This window comes from Heterocephalus glaber, unplaced genomic scaffold, assembly GCF_053883595.1.
Source record: "Heterocephalus glaber isolate CG9 unplaced genomic scaffold, H.glaber_assembly_v1.0 deba00000331, whole genome shotgun sequence".
Classification (NCBI taxonomy): Eukaryota; Metazoa; Chordata; class Mammalia; order Rodentia; family Bathyergidae; genus Heterocephalus; species Heterocephalus glaber.
The window spans coordinates 39,092,052-39,117,018 of record NW_028258142.1 but is presented as its reverse complement, the minus strand read 5'-3'; the positions used below and the strand labels follow the sequence as shown (position 1 = coordinate 39,117,018).

At 38.3% G+C, this 24,967-nt stretch overlaps 1 pseudogene; it reads right to left on the bottom strand.

Moving 5' to 3' along the window:
- Positions 1-8,299: 8,299 nt before the first annotated feature.
- LOC101721391 (nuclear autoantigenic sperm protein pseudogene) lies at positions 8,300-10,819 on the bottom strand (annotated as a pseudogene).
- Between the last annotated feature and the right edge of the window lie 14,148 nt (positions 10,820-24,967).

Sequence of the window (24,967 nt, the reverse complement as noted above, 5' to 3'; positions counted from 1 at the left end):
TGTTCCTGAGCTCCTCTCTAGATTTATTAATCATGTCTTGCACTAGGGGCACAATTTCTCCTGTTTTCTGAGAAATTATTTCTGCTTTCATTTTTTCCAGATCCCCTTTTGTTGCCAGTTCAGTGGGTCCAGGTGGTTGAGTATCAGAGTGTTCCATCTCATTTCCCTTTGGGGGTGATCTGGAAGTCTGGTTTTGAGACTTATTTAAGTGTTTTCTCATTTCGACTGGGCCAGGGGGCTGTTAGCACCTGCAAGGATTACCTCCTCTGAGCTGGGTGAGGTGGGTCAGGGGCCTCGAGCAGCAGTAGGGATGGTGACCCAAAAGCCCTTTCCTGTGTGCTGGGAGCAGTGGGAGGGATGGTGGCCAGGAAACCCCTTCCTCTGGACCAAGAGCAGTGGGATGGCAGCCCAGAAGCCCCTCCCTCTGGGCCGGGAGTGGTGGGAGGGATGGTGGCCCCGAAGCCCCTTCCTCTGTGCCAGGAGCATCGGGACAGAAGCTGGCCCAAAACCAATATAATTTCTCACTTTATTTAACAATAAAAATGCACCTGTCTCAGAATGGTATCAATGTTACCACAAATATAGTTGCAAAACAGCTTTATTGGCACCATAATGTATGTTTTATAATATAATGTTGATTTTTTGCTGTTATGTATTTGTATATTTTCTCCATGTGTCGGGGTATATCAGATTGTCATGTAAAAAATCTGTGTATTCTACCTTGCCAAATCCTTAAATAGGCTATGTTTTATATCCACGATTGATGATAGAACACATTTCACTGAGATTCAGGGAGCTATTCCAATGTCCAGTTTTGTTGCTCATTTTTATTATGCCATAATTCTGCTGACATCCTGATGCAGCTTACATTCTGACTTTATGTCAGATGTACTAATGTACTTTTAAAGTGTGGAACATGAAAAATTTTCAAAAGCACTTTTAAAATTGGATATTTTCTCCCATTTCATAACTTCTTCCCATTTAAAAGAGAACCACATGGCATCAGCCTATAGATCATGAAGAGTGTTCTGGGTGTATCACACCTCTGCAATTCCAGGGAGGCAATAACAGAACTATTACTCCTTTCATTTATATAAATGGTAGTGCTAAATAGAGGGACCTGATTAGGAAATCTGATTCAAGTCATTTATGTCTTGTATATTTTCTCAGCCCAAAAGAATAAAAATATATGAAAATCTAAAAAAAAAAAAACAAAACCCAAGTGTCTCTCCTCACCATTACATTGTTTTCTGAAAATTTTAAGGATTATCTTAGTTTGTTGAAAAGAAAGATTTGTGTTATTTTATTTGACCTTTTTTTGTAAAGTTCATGTCTTGTATTCTAACTACTTTGAAGATGATGCTACATGGTGTAATAACTATTGTTATTTTCTTATTATTTGATTATGAAATTTTGTTTTTTCATAAAAGAAAAAAAGAAAACAAATTTATTATGGAAATTTAAATTGGATATAGTATCTTAGTACATTATCTGTTGCTTTTAACAGAATATCCGGGACAGTAATTTATAAAAAGTTATAAACTTTATAAAGAAAGATTTGTTTCACAGTTCTGGAAGTAAAACAGCATGAAGCCTCTACCTGCCTGGCTTCAGTTAAGGGTCTGATGGTGAAAGCCAATGGACGTTGTTTGGAAGAGTGAAAGAGGTGTCTGAACTCCAGCAATAACTAAATTATTACCATAATCAGTCTATTCATGAAGGCTCTTATGGTTTGGATCTTAAATATCCCCCCAAGCTGATAGCACTATTGTGAGGGGGTAAAACTTAGGAGGTCAAGCATAGTTGCACGGAGTGGGTCATTGGGGTTATATTTTATCCCTGCCCCTTCCTCTCTTTCTCTTTTTCTTCTTTCCAGTCATCATGTGGTAAGCATATCTTTTCCACCACAACCTTTCTGCCATGTTGTTCTGCTTCATCTCAGGCTCAGAAACAACAAAGCCAAGTGACTATGGATTGAAACTTCTGAAACTGGGAGCCAATATAAGTTTTTCTTTTATTAAGTTGTTTTTCTGAAGTACTTTTTATATAGAACTGCATAGCCAACACGAGATCGATCCCTTATGGCCCAAATGCTTTGTGGATGACCCACTGCCTCCCAGTATTGTTATATTGGAAACCAAGACATAACATGATTTTTGTGGGGACAAAACACATCCAAACCATAGCATGCAGAAGTAGAAATAGTAGTAAAATAAACCCCTATGTATTCATTATTCAACTTCAGAAATCGTATACTCAAGATGAAAATCATATACTCAAGTTTCATCAATAGCTCTATCTACTTAACTCCATGGAGAATTCTTTTAAATTAAACCCAAGAAGCCAGGTTATTTAATTTATAAACATTTCCAGTGTTTCCAAAAGATGCTTTTAATATAACCATAATTATATAGTTACAAGTAAAAAAATCTGAACATCATCAATGAACTAGCCATTATTTGAATTTCAAGTTGCTTTGTAAATATAGTCTTATGGCAATTTGTAAGAGTCGTGCCAAAACATTTTAATACTTTACACTGAAGGGAAAAGGTCATTTGCCCTACAGAGTTTTTCATAGTCTGAATTTTGATGATTACTTCTTCCTGACATTGCTAGACATGTTCTGCTAGTCTCTGTTATTTTTTGTTTTTAATTATAAATTGGGCACTGGGTCTAGCACTTTAATAATATCCAGGATACCTTATAGTGACAATACTATTTGATAAATGTTACTATGTTTTTCCATCATTAGACATTTATTATCTGATTGCCTTTTGTGGCAATTCATCTTAATCGTCACATTGACTGGATTAAGACACTCCTGGAGAGTTGATTGAATTACTGGTGCTATATTCATCAGTGGATCAATCCACAAATGTTCATAGTTGAAAATACTATTAAAAGATGAGGCCCACTTAGATGCAAAGGGCCACTGTGCTTGTGCCTTTGGGCAGTGTATCTCTTGCAGTGACTCTTCCCCTGTGCTCTACTTCCCATCTTTCATTATGTAATAAAGTTTGCTTCACTACACTCTCTCACCATGATGTTTCTTCCTTGGAGCCAGATTACCATGGATTGAAACCTCTGAAACCATGAGCCAAATAAACCATTTCCTCCTTTACATTATGGGTGCTAGGCATTTTGTCCCAGCAGTGGGAAGACTTTTTAGTAGCTGTTGATAGCCTATGACAAATGCATCCATTAATTAAATGTTGCTAAATGAGGCTTTTAAACACTATCCTTCCTTCTTTACGTACTGTGTGTGTGGTGGGGTGGTGCTGCGGATTGAATCCAAGGCCTCACACATGCTAGGCAAGAGCTTTATCACTGAGCTACCTCTCAGCCCTTCCTTATACACTTATAAATTATGTGTGTATAGATGTATGTATGGGTGTGTTTCAGAAATAAATCTATAAATAGGTGTTTTGGAAACTAAAGAAGATAGTTTTTATAGGAAAGTAAGGATAAATATAAAATATTACATCTCACAATGACCCATGAAAATAAAACATGCTTTACAGTGCTGTAGGAAAAGTCAAAACAGTCCTCTCAAATGATTCATATTCTCTTTAAATTCAAAAAGCATGTTATGATCCTTTGCTAAAATGTCTAATTATATGTTTTCCCAATATTTAAAAACAGTATGTATAATTATTTTCTGTCAAAATTTATGCAAGGTTATTTTAGAAAATATAGATAAATATGAAAATGAAAAGAAATCCTCTCTAATTGCATTGCCTGGAGAAAATTACTGGCAAGTGACTTCCAAGATGTTGTTATTCTATTGCTCAGGGTCCCAGAACCTATAAAGAATCAAGTCAGAAAATAGTTAATACTTGAGCTGCAGAATGGAGATACAAGTGAAGTTAAAATATTTCTGTAAGTTTAAATATTTTTTATTATGACAAAATACACATAACAAAGTTTGTCACAGTAGCTGTATTAAAGGGTACAATTCAGTAGCATTAAGTGTATTCACCATATTGTGCAGCCATCATCACCATCCAAACCTAGAACGTTCTCATTAGCCCAAATGAAGATCCTGTGATAGATCTGCCATACTACAAATATGTTAAAAAAACATTGACTTGTACACCATATGTTGTCAAAATTTATAAAATATTAATTTTATTTCAATAAAACATTTTTAAAAAAATAGTGACAACAGGGTACAATATTGAAAATTGTTTTTACTCTCATAGAGCTTGCATTCTAGTAAGTAGGATTATCAGCATAATTCTCTAATAACATAACAACAACAAAACAGTAACAAAAATTGGATAGATTATCTTTAGGAGATAAAAGAATGTGTTGCTCTTATGGACTCTGTTAGATTTCTTGAATACAATGCCTAGGTGATGTTTCCTGTCCCCAATTCCCATAAAAGGGATAGACAATCAAAGTTACAATGGTCAAAACCAAACTTGTCATTTTTTTAACATACAAATTATAAACAAACTGCATGATGAATTTTTAAAAAAAGATAATTTAGCATCTTGTGCAGTAATGGAATTTTAGATTTAGAACTACTCTTGGAGATAATCAAATTCAACTAATTATTTTACAAATAAACAACTGACACTCAGAGTAGATCAAGGATTTTGCTACAACCAATCGTGACTAATTGGCCAATATCTGACTCTATGAAGCAGTAGTGCCTGAGGGTAAAGTGAGTCTGTTCTGTTTTGTTTTATCTTTGTGTGTGCTTTTTTTTCAAAAATATCGTCCCTCTGATAGCACACTGATGATTAAAATTTACTATTTGTAAAACATGCATTTTTTTTTTAATCCCAGGAAGGATAGAGGTTGGGTTAATACATGTAACAAATAAGTACTTTCAATGTATAGGTACTGGGGGTGATTAATAATGGTCAACAGCAAAGCTGCAGAAGAATGAGATCCTCAATAAAGAAGATTGCTAAACTTTGACCTGGCTTCTGAATGACTGCCTCAGAGTGTGACAGCTCCTAGTGGACCCCCAAAGAAGAAACTCAAAATGAAAATTTTACATTTCGTTCAGTTACTCTCAGTAAAACCTGTACCAAAAGAGACAATGATTTCCTGAGTGGTGAGCAGAGTTGAAACAGCTTTGAGAGCTCCACTATTTGGTCATTTGGTTTGAATATTTAGTGATTAAAAATCCTTCCCAAATGAGTATCAGTCTCTTTTGCCTCATCTAATCTAGTGAATGTATCTGAAGCTTTCCTTGTTTATTAAAATCCTTTTAATATGTGTGCTAGTTAATCCTAATTGTCAACTTAACTGGATTAAGAGACCTCAGGAGATGTGACTGGATCATGGAGGCATTATATTTATTCATAGATTAATCTAGTGATGTGCATAGATAAATGCCATTAGAAGGTGGGGTCCAGTTGGAAAATGTGGGTCGCTAGCCACTCTCCCCCTGTGCTTTGCTTCGTTTCTTCCATGGAGTTGAAAAGCTTTGCTCCACCATAATGTTTCTTCCTTGCAACCAGGTAACAAAGAACTGAAACCCCTGAAACCATGAGCCAAATAAACCACTTTTTGGTTGAGTTCTGAGTGTGGGTATTTTTCTAAGCAATGCAAAATCCAACCAATACAGAAAATTTATCCAGAGAAGTGGGGCCATTCCTGTACTATGTGGGTTAGAAGTCTTTGGAACTAGTTTAGCAAAGTTTGGAGGATTTTAGAAAGATTTGGAGATGTGAGAGAGAGAGAGGTCCCAGAATGTACTAAGCTGAGCTTGATCAGCAATTCTGGTTAGAACATAGAAGATCAGAATGCTGGTAGGAATGTATGATTTAAATCCCAGACTCAGGAGGTTTCAGAGAGGAAATAGAAACCCTATTGTGAAGTGGACTAGAGGCCATGCCATGCATGTTACACTGTAGCAAAAGTTTGTCTATACTTTGTCCATGTTCTATGACTGTGCAAGGCTGAATTTAAAGGTGGAGGGTTAATTGATCTAGTGGAGACAGTTTCATCAAGCTGCCACATGGATATTACTGGCTGCTTTCAGACAGATTTGTGATGAAAATCACAACCAAGTAACAGAGCAGAAAGATTTAAAAATTTAAGTTTTGGCAGGAAAGGAATTGCATGTGAAGTTGGGGCCAAAGGAGTTATGACTGTGATTGCTAAAGAGGTTAGCACCATTAAATAGAAAGCAAGTACTTTCAATGAGGAAAGCTATCTTGAGGGGATTTCAGGAATCAGCAAGACTACACCCATCACCAGCTGAACTATACAAAATGTGAACTTTTTATTTAAGAAAAGACTCTCAAGGACCCCTGCTTGAGAAGGGTCTCCTAGGGAATTGGTTAACTAGGATTCATTTCTCCATGCTCAGTCATTCATGCACTCAGAGGTTGCTGCAGTCATGGTCCAACTCTCATTGGTGGTAGTCCTTGGTGTCCACATGATGGTTTTACTGGCATACAGAATATAAGAGTTTAGGGGTTAGAAAGCCCTCCACTATGATTGAAAGAAAACCTAGGAGGCCATACAAAAAAGTATGACAGTGTTGGAGTCCATGCTAGAATTCTCTGAGAGGGTGGCAAGCTTTAGGAGTAAGGCCAAGACCTCAATAAAGACCTTAGAAAGTTGGAAACATAGAGCCTAAGCCAACCAAGAAAAATTGTAGACAGTGAGCGAGTCAGCCCAAGAGGGAGGCTATGTGGGCTGCAACCAGCAAAGCTATAGAAAAGTCGGGTCACACAACCCCTCTGGAACTCACATGATACCATATGTGCCCCACATAGTGGACATGGAGGTACAGGAATTAATGTTTTCTCTGCTGAATTTTGTTCTTGCTTCTGTCCTATTCTTTTCTATCCCCATATTACTCCCTTTTGGAAAGGAATTTTTCCCTGTGTCATTGTACCTTGGGACTATGTCACTTGGTTTGTTTTTACAGGGGCTCACAGCAAAGAGTTGTTTTGAGTCTTTGAAGAGATTTTTGATTTGGGCTTTTGAGAAATTCTGGAATTATTGGACTTTGGAGAGAGGAATATTATGTTTTCGGTTGTATGCAGAATAGTTATGTCATGTTAGTCCAAATTATAAACTTGTTATTGTGTTTATTTGGAGGTTAAGTATAATTTAAGGGATGTGATTAGGTGTAAATGTGACAAGGGATAGATTTATGCCTGTTAATCTTAATTGTCGACTTGACTGAATTAAGAGGCCTCAGAAGAGGTGGTTGGATCATGGGGGCATTATACTTATTGGTAGATTAATCTACTGCAGTTCACAGCTGGATGTGCTCATAGAAAGTGGGTCTCAGTTGAAGGTGGTTCACTGGACATGAGCCATCACAGACTGTATCTCTCACAGGTGTTCCTCTGTTCTGCTCTTCCTGCCTGCCATGAAGTGAGCAGCTTTGCTCAACAATGCCCTTCCACCATGATGTTCCTACTTCAGAGCCAGCTGACCAAGGAATGAAACCCCTGAAACCATGAGCCTAAAACATTTCTTTCTTTAAGTTATGAATGTTGGGTTGGAAAATCTGACCAATACACCAACTCACAGTGTCCTCGTTCTGAATATGAGTCTGCATTTATCTTCTGGAGTGTGAACTGCAGATAGGGAGAAATACTTAAGGGAGATGTTCCAGACTTTAATGGGACTCCAGAGACAGCTGTCAAAGATGTTTCTTGCAAGTTGGTCACAGAGTATGATTCTCTTATTGCTTTGGTGGTAGGAACAGAAGAAGGTAATATTGAGGTTGGCCTGTCCCATTAGAATTTGTGGAGCAAGGAGAACACGAGTGTTTCTCTAGATGTGAAGTGTGAGAGAGAACACAGGAAGGTCTTTGCCCTTGAGAGGTGAGATTTCAGCAGAAAGGGCTAACTGGAGATAACTGGAATCTCAGAGCCTAAAACAGATGGGTAATGGGTGGATTTGAACAGAAAAGAGTCAGTCAGAATTTTTCTTGGCCTATGATGCTAGTACACTGAATAAAGGGATAATGTGATCAAAACATAAAGTTGTATTTTATTCCTATCACCTGTGGAGCTTTCTGAAATACTGTTGGACTTTGAAATTATGCACTTGGAAATGGAGAGAAGATGAAAGTAGGGACGGTAGTAAAGGGAAGGGTCCATAATTGTTTCTAGAACAGGCTCACTGTTCATAGGTGGTGGCTGCATGTTACTAGGGTGGCTGGTGTGATTTAAAAGGAGCAATTTAGAGTCATCAAACATTTTCTTTTCATAAAATAAATCTAAGCATCATAACAGATATGAAAGACAAGTTATACATATATATATATATATTTTTTTTGCTTACCATCTTTATTGAAGTTATGCAAAACGAATCCCCAAAAGTGAAAAAATACATTATATACAAAAACACTTTTCCCTGGGAGGAAGGTTCTGCTCCCTTAACACGCAGTGGTTTCAACTGCAGCTGCAGCCTCCACTGTCCCCTCCACTGTGGCCTGGCTGTCAGCCTGTTTCTCAGCCTCCTCCTCCATGTTTTCCGGAACTTCATTTCCACTGGGGACCGCATCTCCGCTGCCTCCATTGACTTCCGGCTCTTGTTTGGCTTTCTTTGCGTCATCCTTCCGGGGACAATCTTCCTCTGGTTTCCTCTTCTTTCTGACAAGGTGAGAAATAGCAGTCACACAATTTGATGAGGATGCACCATCTGCTGTTCTTCTACTGGCAATCACGGAGACTGAAGAGCCTCCCCTACTAGGAGTGAAACCTGAAGTAGAGCTCTCCACCAGAGTAGCTTTCAGCACCAATTCAGCTACATTTCCACTACGCTGGGACTCCTTTGCATCTTCTATCTTCTCTCTGATTTCAGGTAGCAGTTCCTTCAACTCCTCAATTTCTTTCTCATATTCAGTAGATGATCCTTCAGCCTCCTTTATCTGCTCATTTAGTACAACCATTCTCTTCTCAATGACTTCAATAGATTTGCTAAACTGCGCCACTGCCTCATCATATTGAGAGTTGTATCCATAGGCCAAGCCCAGCTGGTAGTGAGTCTCTGCAGGGAGACTGTCATGGGATTCCAAGTACTGCTCCTGCAGGGTCAGGCAGGCCTGGAACTCCTCCACAGCCTGGATGTAGTTCTCGGATTCAACACTAACTTCTCCAAGTTTAAGGTGTGCCTGTGCAGCATAAAGCTGAGCTTCTTTTGTTTCTTGCCTTTTAAAAATTATCTTTGCTAAGTCCAGCATATCCCAGGCAAGCTCTAGGTTCACAATGTCCTCCTTTTCACTTTCTTGAAGAGACTTGTTTTCAAGAATGGATTCATTTGGTGCTTCTTCAGCCTTGTCATTTTCTTTATCCTCCTCTTCTGAGCCTTCAGTTTCTTCACCCTCTTTCATCTGTTCTTCTCTCTCTTGCGTCTCTTCATTAGCAGCTATCTTAACTTTGTCTTCAGGTGCTTTCTCAGTAGCCTTCTGGACTACTTTGGTTTCAGCCCCATCTCCAGCTGCCTCAGACTCTTCTACAGGCAGCTTAATCTCCTCCTGGCTAGGAACCAGGTCTGCCCTGACCTTCTCCTCCAGACCTGAGTCACCTTTTGTTTCTGTCAGTGTTTCTGCAGAAGTCTGTGCTTTGACAGGAGTCTGATCTACAGCTGTTGGTCCAATAACTGGACCTTCCTGGGGGAGAACTGTGGCTTCCTGCTCTGGCTTTTCAGAGACTTTTGATCCAGACTCTGGAGCTAAGGCCTCCATGGCCTCTGTTGTCACCACTAGTGACTCTTCAAATGAAAGCACTTCTTGCCCTACCAGTTGCTCCTGCAAAGCCTTTCCTGGCTCATTTTTGAGGCAGCTATCTGTCCCTCTGGCTCATCCCCACCCACATCCACTGGCTTGACTGTCACCTCTACAGGCTCTGCTTCTACCTCTGCTGCAGTGCCTTGCTTCTCCAGAGTCACACTGGGCTGCTCCTTGGAATCTTCTTTTGGCTTCTCCTTTGTGCTCACAATTACCACTTCTTGCTCCTCCTGAACTTTTTCTCTACGTTCTTCTTTTTGGATGTCAGTTCCAAAAACTGATTTTCCTTCCTCTGTGTCTGGTGCTTTCTGTTCTGGCTTCCTGGTAGTGACCTCAGCTTCATCCATTTCTTCTGGTCCTGCTGTTCCTCTTGACTCTTCAGAGGTTTCAGTTAGCTGATTTGGAGTCAATTCAACTGTTTCCTGTAGCTTCTCTGTAGGCTCACTTATATCCATATCTTCTCTTCCATCCTCCTCCATTTCACTCTTCTGTTCCAAATCAGTTTCAGGCTTGCCAGAGACTTGCCTTCTGTTTTTTTTTGCAGCTTCTTTTTCTCCCATGGCATCATAAACCTATTCTCTCAACTCTTCCCTTGCTTCCTCATCTATGTTATCATTATTTCCTACTACAGATTCGTCTTCTGTTTTTTCTCCTTCTTCCACATGTACACCTTCCAAGGCATTCCCCAAAACACCATCTCCATTCTTGCCAATTTCAAAAGTGATTTCCCATAGAAAAAGAAGGCTTCTCCACACTCATTAGCTGTTTCTCCATACTTCTTACCTAAGAGACTGGCTGCTTCCTGGAATGCATTGACAGCTGCTGGAATATCTCCCATCACTAGATGTTTCTGTCCCAACCCTAATAGCGTCTTAGCTTCATTATCCACATCCAGACTTTCCACTTTATCTGAAGAGGTAGAAGGAGCAGGAGCATCTTCAATTTTGTCGGTGGAAACTAGCTCCGCGGTGATGGCAGCTGTGGCTGTGGACTCTGTGGCCATTGTTCCCCTGAGGTGGTGAGCCAGTGGACGGAAACGAGCCTGTGAAGAAAACAGAGGGAATTTGGGGAACAGGAATCTTACTCAGGAACAGAAAATGGCAGATTTATACACATATTATTATTTTCATTTTAGGCAAGATGCTCCAGGAATGAGGTGGCTAGCTTTCTCAAACCATTGATTTGTTCATTCAGGAAGGTGAGTTGTTGAAGCAGACTGAAAAGTCTGGTCTAAGTATAAGCTGGGAGCCTTCTGCGCACTCTGTGCCATCCCCTTCATCATGCCAAATATGGAGCCACATTTCCTCCAAGGACCCACCGATCAGCAGGGAGGATTCTCTTGTGAAAGATACTGCTTTTGCCTTCTGTATTTGCAAGAGGTATATCAGTTTGAGAATTTGCTTGAAGGTGTCCATCACTCTGATGTTTGGAACATAAACATGTTTGGGAAAGGTTTTGAGTTGCTTACAATCATTTGTGGTTAATAAATTGTCTTAAGGATTTTATGTGTCTCTCTCCCACTGCTTTGCATGGTAGATGTTCCATCCCCATTAAAAGACTTTTCTCATTTGAACTGTTTTTATGAATAGAGGGCGCTTTCATTTTCCACAGCCAATTTCCTTTTATTGTCTTTATTGCATTTTAACAGGGAGATAAATGACACCACAAACAGAGGTGTGGGAGACTATCCCCGCCTTGCCTTTATGTGTTTCTATTAACCTTTGTTCATCCCTTAGCTCAGACTGTGTGATATAGACCTTTAGTGGAGGTCATACATGGAGAGGAAGATACAAAACTGTGGAAAAGCCCTCTAAATGGGGCAGAATAGTCCATGGAATAATATTTGTTTTCTAAAAATATATATGAAGTTGTAATGACTCTGGTACTAATAACAATTATAATAATAAACATTGTAACACTAAGCATAGACATATCTAGACAGAAGAAGATATTTGTTTAGTACCCACTATATGTTAGATACTCATATATTTTTCTGTTGTACAAATCATATACAGATACTATACATTTTTAAGATAAAAATTTTACAAGATATGAGAGAATATAGAATCAGTGGTGAAAATCATCTTTATTTCCTTTTTCTCACATCAGCGGTAGATATTAATTTCATCTCTACAGATATGGATTTATATGTTTATGTTCTGTCTTTTCATACATGAGTTCCAAACTCCACCTCACACATTATTCAGTGTGATTCTTTTTAGGTTAGCAATGTATTTCAAAAGAGTTGCCATTGCCTTGGCATAAAATCTTTCTCATTTTTTAAAAGAAGAATTTTCTCCTTGATGGAGATTTAATTGTTTTTATTGTTAATACAGTTAAAGCTGGAGTGAAAATCCCTGAACACATATCTTCCCACAGGATATATATCTAGAAGTGGAATCCATGTGTTAAAAGATTTGTGCATTTTACAGTTTAGTAGACAGTGACAAATTCCCTTCCAGCAGCTGCATCACTTCAGGCTCCACATATTGTATGAGTGTGACTTTGGGCTCTTTGCATGTCCTTTTAATCCTCAGAATACCCTGACAAAGGAAAACTCTAATCCTTATTTTTATCAACTGAGAATAACAAGCTTTAGACATGTTAAGTAAAATTGCTTGCGGTTAAGCAGCTGGGCCAGGGAAGATAGCTTTATCCCTCAGAAAGGCCCAGGCTTTCTTTCCACAGCCAGGACTTTGTGGTAAAAGGTCCTAGCTTCAATACCCAGTTGGTTTTATGTCTTGGGGAAGTTATATCACCTGTCTGGTTCCATTTTCTTTTTCTATAAAATGAGGCAATAGGTCATTTAAAGATTCCTTTAGCTTTGTGGATTTTGGGGTGTATTTTATAAATGATAGCACCAATATCATTTTGGCTGGATTCTGATCCTGTTTCTTTTACTTAGAATTTGACTTTTCATAAGAAAAATGACAGAATTAGGGTTAATTTTAATGATATTAGTAAGGTATTCATGAAATTAATATCTACAAGTAAACTACTGAGCATTTCTTGTGTGCTGAGCATGTTATTCAACTTTCCAAATGCTTTACACAGGTTATCCCATATTATCCTTGCCTTCAGGTGAGTGATGTGATGTTATTGTCTTAATTTTACAGATGAATAAAATGGAAAGGAAATGCCAGTAACTTTCTTCAGATCACACAGTGTGTAGTTAGTATTTAAACCGAGCTTGTCAGCCTTCAGGGACCAAGCTTGGAAGTAATTTTGTTTCTTTGGTTGAGGAGGGAACTTTTTTGGTGTGTGAAAAATATAATTCCTCTTTTGAGCATGACTAACGAAGGATAAAAAAAGCATTTTTGAGACAATTAAAAGTTACTCTCCTTTGTTACAAAAATTAACCTTTAACAATCCGGAATAAAAATTCTCTTAGAATGGGTTACAAACCCTTCTGCTTACATTTAATTTGTTCAGTTCTATTTTTTTCTTGAGACAATGTCCTTTATTCATATTTATTATTTTTTAGTATATTTTTGTAGTATCACCTTGCATCTTGAGTGTCTGAGATTCTGTCCTACAGTTTGTGTGTAAAAGGCAATGACTTCTGGAGAGCGGGTGTCCTCTGAATAGAGGATCATGTTACTCATCAGCCAAACTGGGGCACTCTGGAGATGGAAAGGGTCACAATTAATTAAGCAGGATGACAGGAAGAAAATGAGATGCTTACACAAACCAGAATGTGCAGTCTCCTTACTGTGGACCAGCTCCAAATTCTGGCTCAGATACTTGCTGTTTAGGGATCTGGCCGCAAGTTACTCAGTTTCTCTATCTTGGACATTATAATGGCAACTTGTAATAAGGATAAAGGAAAAGTTATCTAATGTGTCTGCTGCATAGTAGGAATCTCATGATAGGGGCTGCCTCATAGGTTGTTGAGAGAAAGGAAAGTCCAGGGCTCAGTACTGGGATTGGCACCCAGTGACTACTCATTGCCTGCTACCAATTTAGGCTGCTACTCTCTTACTGCCTTTGGCTTTATTTGTGTTTATTCATGACAGTTCCCTCCTGCGTTCTCTTCTTAGCTGCTTCTAATCTGATGTAGTTTGAGAAACAAGGTAGCTAGTATATAAATATGCCTAGAAATGTCTACCTCTGAGAAAGAAGCATTTGTTTTCCTCTGTGTAAGCTTTCATCTTTGCTGCTTGAAGGTTTACTGTTTGACCTTGTGTACAGCCTAAACAATAAAAGTTGTGTATAACTGACTACTATATAAATGATGCCTTATAGCAATTCTGTGTTAATATATTGTAGTTTGATTGTTAGGTGATTTTTAGCTATTAAGATAGCTTAGTTCTATAAAGTTTAATTTTCTACCAACTAGCAAGGAGGGAGGAGTCCTATTCAAAGCAGTGAAATGGAGTAGAATCGAAATCTTACAGCATCTGATAATTCCAGAGTGTGAAGGGTTAACTTTTTGCTTCTCTTCAAAATAAGACATATTTATAATTACTAAGAGGGAAATGAACTTAGCTGTGCTTTTTATAAGAAAGGCAAAGTATTATAGGAATGTATAATATACTTGTAATTTCAAAGGGGCATGCAGGGTAAATTAAATGTGGCTGTAATTTCCTTTGTAGTTTAAAATCATAATAAGAAATTATTGTGTTTTTCTATATTCTCTACTAAAGTAGCAGAGACCATATCCGTCTTAGGACTTTATCCCTAGTGTCCCAAACAGGCTCTGGCACACAGCATACTTTTGCTATATAATAATTAATTGGTGAGTGAATGCATGTAAAGGACACAATTGAGTATAGATAATTACAATATGCCAAATAAAGTGCTATGTGCTAAAGTGCTCCTCAATGGTGGTATGAGTGTATGCACAGAATAAAATTCTTTGCTTCAATATGCTTCTCTTTTTTTTACTTCCAGATGACCTTGTGGCTATTCTCAGATGAGACTGATCATTTTGGGGATACTAAAACATCACTTTAGTATATACTATTGCCTTTTTTTCCAGAGCAAGAAAACATCTGCTCAAGTCAATAACCACTGTACTAATTTCTTTGCTCACACTTTAATTTTGTCACTCAAACATTCAGAGTGCTGCAATATGACAGGAAATGCACTATGATAAGGCATAACTGGAGAAGGAATGGTAACTGATGGACTTTACAGTTTTTCCTGAAGAGTGTGAAGATTTCAGTTTCTGGATACACAAGTTACTGAGTGTGATCATGCATATATGCTTACATATAGAGTCACTGCATTTCTTTGTTATGTGTATGTATTGGATAAGGTGATAGCTATTGTCTTTTCTCATATTCATTGTGTGATTTTTATTTTTAAAATTTTTTTGTGAATACATGTGCAATACACAATGCTTACATTCTTTGTGGGGAGCTGGTACATGTACATAATACATTTTCATTCTTTTTCAACCCCTTCCTCTCCCCTCTCTTTGTTGTCCTATGTTCCCCATGTTTAATTAAATTCAGGCTTTTTTATTCTATTCTATCAGATGAGACTCTATTTTGTGTCTCATTTCTGAAAAATGGACAGTAATGGTGAATGACTAACTGAAATGCTGGGACATCCTATTCTGTTTTGCCAGTTTTTTGTTGTGTTTGGGCAGATATGTTTGTAAACACAACTCTTAATAGTTCTCATTAATGGTGGTAAACAGAATGTGGGTAGGCAAACTCACTATACATTCACAGTGTGCTTTTTGGCTTTGGGACATTGTCAGATACAACCCCAGCCCGCCTACCTCTCTCACCTTTTTTATTTTCTTTCTTGCCCCCCACTTTGTTTCTCACTTTTCTAAACTTTTTTTAAAAATTAATTTTATTGGTACATTTTAGGTATACAGTATAATGACATTCATCATTTGAAATTTGCACCTTTACATAATCTCTCTTGGTTCTTACTTTTTCCCCATTCCCCTGCACTCCCTTCAACACCTCCATCCCTCCCTATTTACAAAGACTTCAGTTCCATTTGCTTTTCTAAACTTTTAGTAACTCTTTTACTATTCTTTATTTCAGGACCATTTGCTGAGTCGGCAGTCCACATTGGGCTATATATCAGAAGATATGGGTTATCTGTTCTTTCTAGGCTTTGATATGTTCACAGTCCAGTGCAGAAGATAAATACAAAAGCAAAATAACCATGTACACACATTTCCTTTAAAATTAGTAAAAAGAATGATGGAGGCTGAGAAAAGAGATTGATTATATTCTCTGGAGAGTGAGTAGGGAATGGCTTCATGGATCATTGGACATACAAACAATAAAGAGTGGACATTAGCAGCCTTATCTTTACCTGGACCAATCTCAGGCCATGTGATAGGCCAGTTAGATTCAATTTTTGGTCATCTATAGACAGTATGAGTTTAACTTTTCAGTGTCTGAGCTTATTATCACTAACAGTGGATAAGAATCTTCATTGCTATGAAGACAGAAAAAAACAATGTTGAGAAATCTCTTTGACAAACCCTGGGTGATTATATATGTTATCTTCAATTTGGTGGTATAAAAATAACCTGGGACATTGAATTGATGTTTTTTTCAGCCAGCTCATTTCTCTGGAGGAATCTAAGGAAGGCCATAGCTCTTTCCTGAAAGACACATCAGATGAGACACAAAGCCTGATTTCCAGCCCTTCCAAAAGCTGCAAGTTTTTAAAGTGATGGTGATGATGGCATTGCCTTATCCTTGTGGGACACTTAAAATGCTTCCAAGCACTTACATAGTCATGATCTCATATGACATTTGGGTGAGAATAGTCACTATCATTTTTGTTTTATGGACACATCCACTAAGGGACAAAACTCAAAAGGGATTAGATTGTGTTAAGCTCAGATGAGAATAATTGTCAGGATTCTAAAAGATGAGAGAGCTTAAAAATTATAAAATGTAATCACATATTAGGAAAGTCAGTCAAAAAGAGATTAAATAGCCAGTGCAGAGTCACATAGTTCGTTAGAAATCAGAAGTAGAGCACAGAGGAGGAGGCTTCTGGGTTGATGTGCTACCATTCCCAGCACAGAGGAGAAGGCTTCTGGACCAATGTACCACTGCTACCAGCAAAGAGGAGGTGAGCCTCAGGGGCACCAGCAACAGCCCCTGCCCCCCGTTGAAATGAGAAGCCACAAAACAAGGCCAAAACCAGACTTCCAGATCACCTAAGGCAACCCCAAAGAGAAACAAGATGGAACACTCTGATACTCAACCACCTGGACTCTCTGAACTGGCAACAAAAGAGGATCTGTAAAAAAAGAAATCAGAAATAATTTCTCATATAATAGCAGAGATTGTGCTCATAGTGCAAAACATGATTAATAAATCTAGAGAGGATATAGATAAAAAAATAGAGGAGATGAAGAACATGATGGAATTCCAACATAAGAAATAAATGGAATCCGTAAAACAGACGCAAACAGATTTCCAGGAGATTAAAAAATCCACTGAAAGTCTATGCAGCAGAATGAGACAATGTGAGGACACAATTTCAGATTTAGAAGATAAGATTGCAATTAGTGAACGGGAAAAGAAAAATTTCTTAAAAATTGTAAGGGATCAGGAGAAATCAATCCAGCAGCTGCTACATGATGCAAAGAAGAATAACATAAGACTGATCAGAGTCAATGAAGAAACAGGAGAGAGTGCAGATAACATAAAAAAACTGTTCACAGAAGTGATGGCAGAAAATTCCCAAGCAAGGGAAAAGAACTTGACATACAGATAAGTGAGGCATATAGGACTCTAAATAGCCTTGATCAAAAAAAAAAATCTACACATAGGCATATAATTGTTGATTCCAGAAACCCAACAGAAGAACAAAATTTTACAAGCAGTTAGAGAAAAGAAACAAATAACCTACAAAGGAGAGCCCGTTCAATCACAGCAGACTTCTCAATACAAACCCTAAAGGCAAGAAGAGCTTGGGGTGATGTACTTCAAGCCCTAAAGGAAAACAGCCTCCAACCCAGATTGATGTATGCTGCAAAACTATCTTTGAAAATTGATAGAGAAATAAGATACTTTCATGACAAAGAGCACCTTAGAAACTTCATGAATATCAAACTACCATTCCAAAAAATTTTAGACAATATCCTAGGAAAAGATAACAAGGATCACAACCCCAGGAAGCCCAGTAGAATGACTCCATCAGGCATGACAAGAAATTAAATGCAAAGGGAGAGAATCCAACAAAAACAAAAATCACAATAATGATAAGTCAATACATATTAGTTATAACCCTCGATGGTAATGGTCTCAACTCACCAATCAAAAGAAATAGACTGGCAGAATGAGTGAAGAAGCAAGATACAACAATATGCTGTATACAAGAAACACACTTAATTCAAAAAGAAACTCATAGACTGAAAGTTAAAGGATGGAAAAGAATATTCCATGTGACAGGAACCTGAAAAAAAGCAGGAGTGGGTATCCTGTTTGCAGATCAAGTGGATTTCAAACCAACACTGATTAAGAGAGACAAAGGACACTATATCCTTGTATAGGGAACAACCCAAGAGGAAGAGATGACGATCATAAATATCTATGCACCAAACACTAGTGCACCCAACTATATAAAACAAACACTAATGAACATGAAAAATTATATAAGCACTAATACAATAGTAGTGGGAGACATCAATTCCACCCTGTCACAAATAGATAGATCAACTAGACAAAAAATAAGCAACAAAATACTAGAACTCAATCAATCTTTTGAACAAATGAACTTAAAATATGTTTACAGAATGTTCCACCCCACAAAATCAGATTACACATTCTTTTCAGGTGCACATGTGTTGTACTCCAAATAGACCACATAGTTACTCATAGAACATGTTTAAGTAAGTGCCAGGGAATTGAAGTTATCCCCCATATATTGTCAGACCATAGTGTGATAAAATTGGAGATCAAGAGCAAAAGAAACTGCAAGAATTTCATAAACACATGGAAATTGAACAATACACTTCTGAATAACCAATGGGTCACAGGGGAAACTAAAGAAGAAGTCAGACAGTTCATACAATTAAATGACAATGATAATACAACATATTGGAATATATGGGAAACAATGAAAGCAGTCTTATGAGGGAAATTCATAGCAGTGAATGATCATATTAGGAAAACAGAGTGAGCCCAATTTAACAACCTGATGCTGAACCTTAAGCTTCTAAAAAAAGAAGAGCAGGACAAACCTACAGCCCATAGAAAGGAGGAAATTATAAACATCAGGGCAGAAATCAATGCAATGGAGACTAAGAGAACAATACAAAAAAATCAATGAAGCCAAGAATTTGTTCTTTGAAAGAATAAACAACATTGACAAACCCTTAGCCAACCTTATCAGAAAAAGGAAAGAAAAGGCCCAAATCCATGCAATTAGGAATGAAAAGAATGAAATTACAATGGGCCTAGCAGAAATCCAGAGGATCATCAATACCTACTTCAAGAACCTATATGCCAATAAAATTTAAAACACAGAAGAAATGGACAAATTCCTAGATACATATGAATTACCAAGGTTGAATGAAGAAGACCTAAAAATTCTAAACAACCCAATATCAATCAATGAAATTGAAAATGTAATTAAAAACTTACCAACCAAGAAAAGCCCGTGTCCTGATGGCTTCACCACTGAATTCTACAAGACTTTTAGAGAGGAACTACTGCCACTACTGTTTAAACTCTTCAAGGAAATTCAAAGGGAAGCAATAGTCCTGAATTCATTCCTGGAAGCAAGCATCACCTTGATCCCCAAATCAGAGAAAGACCCAACCAAAAAAGAGAACTATAGGCCAATCTCACTAATGAATATAGATGGAAAAATCCTTAATAAGATACTGGCAAACAAAATGCAGAAGATCACCAAGAAGATCATACACCCTGACCAAGTGGGATTCATTCCAGGGATACAGGGATGGTTCAACATATGCAAATCAATCAATATAATACACTATATCAATAGAGCCAAGGACAAAAACCACATGCTCATCTCAGTAGATGCAGAAAAAGCTTTTGACAAAATCCAAAAAGCATTTTTGATAAAAACCCTATAAGAAATCGGAATAGACGGTCTCTACCTCAATCTGATAAAAGCCATCTATGAAAAACCAAGACCCAATATCATACTAAGTGGTCAAAAACTGAAATCCTTCACACTAAAATCAGGAACAAGACAAGGATGTCCACTATCACCACTCCTGTTCAATATGGTTTTGGAAACATTAGCCACGACAATTAGACAAGAGAAAGAAATAAAAGGAATAATAATAGGAAATGAAGAAGTCAAATTGTCATTATTTGCAGATGATATGATACTCTATATAGAAGACCCCAAGAACTCCACCAAGTCTTCTAGACTTAATTAGAAAATTCAGTAAAGTAGCTGCATATGTGGTCAATACACAAAAATCAATAGCTGTTCTGTACACGAACAACAGGCTCACTGAGACAGAAATAAGTAAAAGAATTCCTTTTAGAGTAGCATCCAAAAAACTGAAATACCTAGGAATCACCCTAACAAAAGAAATCAAAGACCTCCTCTCTGAAAACTATAGCACTCTGAAAAGAGAGATGAAGATGCTAACAGAAAATGGAAAGACATCCCCTGCTCCTGGGTAGGAAAGATCAACATAGTGAAAATGGCCATACTTCCAAAACTGCTATATAGATTTAATGCAATTCCAATTGAGATCCCAGCAACATTCTTCATAGACCTGGAGAAAACAATCCAAAAATTCATTTGGAACAAGAAGAGACCCAGAAGAGCAAAAGCAATTCTAGGTAACAGAGACATGGCATGGGGTATCACAATCCCCAACCTGCAACTATACTACAAAGCTACTGTGATAAAAACAGCATGGTACTGGCAAATAAACAGACTCACAGACCAGTGGAACAGATTGGAAGATGCAGAAACAACTCCAGACACACTCAGCTACCTCATCTTTGACAAAGGAGCCAAACAGTCTCAATGGAGGAAAGATAGCCTCTTTAATAAATGGTGCTGGAGAAACTGGGTTTCAACTTGCCAAAGATTAAAACTAGATCTGTATCTGTCACCATGCACTAAAATAAAATTAAAATCAATGAAAGATCTAAATATTAAAACAGAAATGCTGAACCGGCTGAAACAGAGGTTAGATAGAACTCTTAAAGACATTGGTGTAGGAAAAGATTTTATGAACAAAACCTCAGTTGCCCATGAACTAGCACAAACAGTCAACAAATGGAATCTCTTATTACTCAAAAGCTTCTGCACAGCAAGAGAAACCACCAGCAGAGTGAAGAGACAACCCACAATGTGGGAAAAAAAGTTTTACCTGCAGTTCCTCAGACAAAGGTCTACTATCAAGAATCTATTAAAACAAAAAAAAAATCAGACCTCCCAAATTTAAAGACCCAATCCAAAAATGGGCAGCTGAAATGAACAGACATTTCTCACACAGAGAACTAGAAATAGCTAATAAACATATGAAAAAATGTTCAACATCACTGGTCATTTGAGAGATGGAAATGCCAACAATGCTGAAATTCCACCTCACGCCAAAAATAGTGACTGCTATGGTGAAATCAACCAATAACAAATGCTGGTGGGGCTCTGGGGAAGAGAAACCCTGCTCCACTGCTGGTGGGAGTGTAGACTGGTGCAACTGTTGTGGAAATCAGTATGGAGATACCTCAAAGAACTAGGATTGGAAGTTCCATTTGACCCCGCTATTCCCCTGCTGGGGATCTTCCCCCTCAAATTAAAAGAATCATACCACAGTGATATATGTGCACTCATGTTCATAGCAGCACAGTTTGTGATAGCTAAAACTTGGAAACAGCTCAAATGCCCATCAACTGGAGACTGGATAAAGAAAATGTGTTTTGTTTTTTTTTATAAAATGAAGCACTACTCAGCCATAAAAAATGAGAAATTAGAGACATTTATAGCTAAATGGATGCACATTGAGGTAATACTCTTAAGTGAAATAAGCAGGAGACATGAACAGTTTCTGTGGTGTGTGAAACTGAAAGTGTAAATAAGGACTGAAAGGAATAACAGATAATGTGAAATAGGAAGAAAAGGGGCAAAGGGGAAGGGGAAGTGGGAGGGGTAGGAGAAAGGAAAGCAGGGAATGGAATTAATATGAGAAAATGAAAAAATGGAAACAAAGTCTTTGTAAATAGGGAGGGATAGAGGGGTTGAAGGGAGGGCAGGGGAAGTGGGAAAAAAATTATAACCGCGAGAGATTATGTAAAAGTGCAAATTTCCAATGATGAATGTCATTATATTATATACCTAAAATGTAGCAATAAAATAAAATTTAAAAAAAAGAAAAAAAAGGGAGCTGAAGTAGACTTCAAACCCAGACTCGCCTAACTTTTGCAGCTGAAACATCCTGGGCATCATCTTTGGTCTTCAGCCATCTTCAGTGGGTGAGCTCTTTAACACTGGTTTTTATACTCTGTGGTAATTATCCCACCCCCCCCATAGATTTTCTATAAATTGAATGGTATTTGAAAAGATAACACTTAATTGTGATATAGGAATTGGCCAGATGTAGTAATCCTATATTTTGTAGATGAAAGAATAAAATGATTTTCACATCTATATATCTTCTCTACTGTCACCAATTTCTCCATTTCATAAAGTTGAATATTCTAACGTTTATATGATGCTTCTGGCAGACCAGGACTTGCCACTGTCTCTGTGGGCCTCAGACTTTAGCCTTAACTCCATCCTGTGCTCTGAAGGCTGTTGGGAGGGCAGCCTATCTGCACAGCTTCAGCCACGACCTCTGCCTATGTCCTCAAACCGATCTCAGCAAATGACACAAGGAGTAAATATGCCGGGAGAAATGAAATCTAATTAACTTCCTCTTGCTCAGATCACCGAGCTGACACTTGAGAAGCTGTCAGTGTTGCTGCAGATGGCTTTTGGCCCTGTATTCATATTCTGAGATTCTTCTGCCAGGAGCTAGAAGGAGGTGAATAGCTACTGGTAGGTCTTGGAATGCCCTAAATTCTGAGTATTCAGATATTTCCCTCTCATTCTGCTCTTTCTAGCACAGCTGCTCACAAATAATAGGGGACTCCAAACAATCTGTTATACATTCATAAGGATATAAAGCCCATGAAATGGAATAAAGATCATTAGTATGTCAGATGTCATGGCCCTGGGGGAGGGATGGGTTTCGTCTTGTGAGTTTGGGGCAGACTTATTGATTGTCTTCCGTTCCCCAATCCAAGCCCCAATACAGTCTTCGAAATGCCCTCTGTGGGTTAATTTATTTAAACTGCTAACACTCTCATGAGGAAAAGTACTACTATTACTATTTTTCCTTTTTCCAGATGACAAAATCAAGGCATTGAGAGGCTAAGTAACTCACCCAGACAGTGAACAGTGGCAGGATTTGAGCTCAGATGGGTTTAACTCTATTGCCCTTCTTTCGTTATCCCCAGGATAATACTTGACTTGAGAGTCAGAGGACACAGAGAAAAAGTACATTCTAGGTAGAGACAGTGGAGTGTTTAAAAGCTTGGAGGCTGGAGGATGCTTACTTTGTTTTGAAAATTTCAGGAAATTCCCTGCTGGGGGTGGCTTTGATTTTCTCACAGGTGAATGTGAGGGGCTCAGCCATGATGCATGAGTCTTAGGCCATGCTGAGAAACCTGGCTTTTCTCTGCCAGGCCCCTGGAAGCTACTGAAACCTTAAGTAGGGAAGAAACATGATCAAGCTTGTCTCTTAAACTGACTATGTATTCACCAGCCAAGGAAGTGAGTGAGATGGGTTTAGTCAGCTTCTAGGCCCCTGACCCCCGGACCAAGGTTCAGCCTCTTCTCCCTGTAAAAACAGGTTGACCCTGAAATGGAAACCATTGCTACAGGGGCATAATAAAATCTCAAGAGGCCAAGAGCGCCAAACCACAATTTAAAAACCTTCCTTCACAGTTGGCAGCTGCCTTGAGTGACTTGTGAGTGTGGTTGTCTGGCAGCTCTGCCCATGCTGGTAGTATATTGCTTTGCCTCCTCCTCATAAACCTTTCTGTTTATTTTGTGGGAGGGTAAAGTGCCTGACAGACCTTATCCAGGAGGAAAATAAAGAAGCAGGAGGCTTTAAATTCTCAAGGTCCAGGAGCCTCCTTATATTTGAAACTTGGAAAATTGGGCAGCTTACCTAAGCGTGTCTTTGTCAGCTTCCTGTCTCCTTCCTATCCTCCTTTCCCATATTTGTGACACCCTCTCCTTTTCTCCTGTCTCATCTCTGAATCTCATCTCCCAACAGACCAATGTTCTCATATCGCCAAAGCCTCACACTGCAGCTCCCCAGGGCAGGCCTGTCCTTTTCAGAACTGCTTGCCTTTCAAAATTACTTCCTTACATTTCTACTTACAGCTATTAAACTTCTCCTGGGGCTGAGCTCAAATGTGTGTTAGGAGGAGAGCAATTTAATTAAATTGCATCACACTAAGACATAAAAATCTTGTATCCCCCACCCCCATCCCTCCAATCAACCCAGGTATGTTAGCAATGTAATGAAATAAACAAATCTCTTATTATTATACACAGTAATATAGTAATAGGGGTATCTTTCAAGTGGAGGTCATATTCCAGGATTCCTTAAAATATACTTCTTTGAAAGTTACCCTACTTCTAGCCAAGACAGATTTGCCCCTTATGTATGATGGTATCTGTTATGTAGTTTTTGAAATTCATCTCCTATTTATCAGGTGCTCTCCCTTTACCAGTAGTCAGGGTGTCTTGGCCTGATTCTCTAAAAACCTGAATGTGACTATTTTCTTTGCCCTGTGGATCACATTCAGTCTGAGAGTATGAAGCAAGAAGGACAGACAAAAGATTAGGAGAGAGCCACAGGGGAGACAGAGACAGAGATGTTGAGAGAGAGAGAGAGAAAGAGAGAGAGAGAGAGGGAGAGAGAGAGAGAGGTGTTTTCAAACAATTATTGGCAATAGTGGAGGCCATATGAGATGGCAATTGTACTGTGTCACAAAACATCCAGCAAGTTCATGGTTTGGTGTTGAATATGAATCAGGAGATGAAGACTCTTAAATTCCAATCTTGTGTGTTTCCTAATATCCTTGGGTCTAAGTGTCGTCATCTGTAAAGTGAAGAGATTGGCCCAGCTGGTGCTGAGGAAGGCAAGGACAGGTAAGGGAGGCATAGAGTTTCCTGATGTTGGTTTTAAGATATCTCATGTTGCTTATTTACTTGTAGGTGGATTTCTCTTTTAGAAGTCACACAAAGAAAAATTATATG